The sequence below is a fragment of the Falco punctatus genome, assembly GCF_963210335.1.
Source record: "Falco punctatus genome assembly, chromosome: 9".
Classification (NCBI taxonomy): domain Eukaryota; kingdom Metazoa; phylum Chordata; class Aves; order Falconiformes; family Falconidae; genus Falco; species Falco punctatus.
This window is the reverse complement of record NC_137589.1, coordinates 1,556,747-1,559,384: the sequence shown is the minus strand read 5'-3', so window position 1 is coordinate 1,559,384 and position 2,638 is coordinate 1,556,747.

Here is a 2,638-nt window from a genome sequence, read left to right as displayed (position 1 = left end):
TCTCTGCTGTACGAATTACAATATTTGAAAGAAATACGAAAAAAGGGTGAACAACAGAGCACATAAAGCAATGGTCTAAAATTGCTCTTTCTGAGGGCACGTTTTTCAGTCATGGCAGCTTGGAGCAGGAGAGGGTAGGATGGGGGACCAAAATGATTTTGAGGGTGGTTGTATTACTCCCTCCATAGCTGTTCTCTTTTTCATGTTTTCTGTCTCTTCTTTTTGCCCCTATGAAGACACAAGTGAATTAGCACAGAAACACTGTTTGTGGTCTTCATAGACAGGAAAAAACAGTGGAAGGCGCAAAAAATCCTAGCAGTGAATTTGATGAGATTGCTCCATGTAGTGTTTACCCGAGTGTATTTTATAATCATGATAATATAGGGATGAGGATGTGACTGATTTTTATGTCATTTTGTTGTTTAGGGCAGATGCTGTTCTCCAGCTTCACATAGTTTATCCAGGAAAGAGCCAGTATGTCTGTGATCCTGTTCAAACATACCCACTCTTGGATGTCATCAAAACTTCCCTTGGAAAGTTAAATACGAGATGAGGTCAAGAGTTTTGTTATGACCAGCCGCTGAGCTGGGTTACTTGCTCACCACTGAGTGAAAGATTTTTTTCACTTTACCTTTGACTGATGCCAGTGTTGTTCTGTCCAGAAGCTTTTTCCCTATAAATCACTTTGCCTCAGTGCAGGGTAGCTGATGTCATCAGCCGCTCTTGGGCTTTTGGTAATATTTGAAGCTGCACCAAGTAAGTGGAAAGAATTCTTCACTAGCAGCCTTTATTTTTTCTGTTTTGGTCACTTCCATACTAATGAAGACAATCTTGGGTACCAAGAATTAGCAAAATTCTGGTGTTTACATGTGAGCAGCCAAAGGCTGCAGTCATTGGACAGCCTCCCAGATGGTCTTCTGGGGTCAGAGCCACCATAAAGGTCTGAGTGAGAATGTTCTGCAGGTGGAAAAGGAGATCTTGAACTTCCACGCTTCCCAAAACTAATTCAGATGCTAATAAGCAAGTTGCTGCAAATTGCTCGTCAGTAGGTTTTACTGTCTTTTAGGCTCAGCTAGTTTTCTCTTGACATAATTATACCTAATGTACTAATGGATAAGTCAGCGGGGATCTATGCTGGTGTAATGAAAAGGGTTTAACTAAACGAAAGTTATCATATATATCTCTGATTTAGCTCCCATCTCTGGCTCTTTGGGATGCAAATTGTGTCTGCTTGGCCTCCTTCACGTATTGATAGAATGGAAGTTGCTGCACATGACGGATGCTACAAAATAGCCTTAATTGAAAGAGGATGCTTCATGTGTGGTGGCGAGCTTCATGCGTTGTGGATGGAGAAGGTAATTTGGTTCAGTGATGGTTCGGTGGGATAAGGGAACATGGCATCACTGCGGGAACAAGCCTGGCCGAAGGCACGGGGCTGGGGCTGCTATCTGCAGGTAAAACCTCTCCTCCTCAGTAAATCAAACGGCTGAGAAAGGGAGGGGACAGAGTTGGTACATTGCACTCTAGGTCCTTTGATCTGTCACTTTTACAGGCGTTGCTTTAATTTGAATGTATTATCCTCAAGGAAATGTAGTCAGTGATCTGGGCATTCAAATAGGAACACACATTGCAAAATGCCCCCAAATGCATCACGTTTCTCTACGAACAGTGGCCCGGGAGCCTGTGACTGAGCCTGTCAAAGCCAGCCAAGAGCAGAGGCAGGGAGTACCTGATGGGCCATTTCTGTAAGTGGAGCTTTTGTCAAAACTGCAGAGCAAAGAGAAAAACATATTCTTAAGACTTCAGTTGCTGCATCTTAAGCTGATGCATGCTGTCAGATTGGATCTCTCATGTCAAGTTACAATCTGACTTCAGATGTCACAACCCAGCACATCAGCCACAAATCTGCCAAGCTTGGTCTTCATGTGAGAGTTGTTCCAAGAAGCAGCTTATGAGGAGATCTTTTATTTTTGGATCCACTTCTCACAGAGTGTTTCAGACCAGGTACTTCTAAAAGCTTTCCCTGATGAAAATGCCTGTGGTATGTATACACCTGCATCGTGCAAGGCTGTTTCAAGTGTAAGACTGATGTCTGGTATCTTGTAGGTCTTGTTTGTCTCCGGCTGTCAGTTCCTCCCATGCCAGCCTGATCACGGCTATGTCCCACACGCAAGACTATGTTTAAGCTTGTGGGACACATTGGCTTGAAAAGGTCTGCAGGTGTGAATATCCAGGGTTTTTTTTTGAAAACCCCCCTCCCACATTTGCCATGTCCTTTTCAGACCGTATCTTCAGTGTGAGTAAACCCAACGCTGTCAGTACAGAGAAGCTGCTTCTATTGCCCGAGGACCTGTCCCAAAGGTCCTCTTGAAGTTGAGTTGTCTGCTATTTCTGTAAATAATGCACTTGGGCAAGTTTATGCCAGGGAAAAATGCTGATCTGGCAAGCAAAGTGAGCCTTGCTGGCAAAGTATTTTTATGCTGCTGTACACAACTGGAGGATATGTTGGCCTTGTCTCAACACAGAAATGTCTCCTCCTGACCGCACTGGAAAGTCTGTAGTGCAATTTAGGATCCATGGTTATCCAGGCTCTGCTTTGCAGTGATAAAGCACGTGTCTTACCTTGTGTTGTTCACAT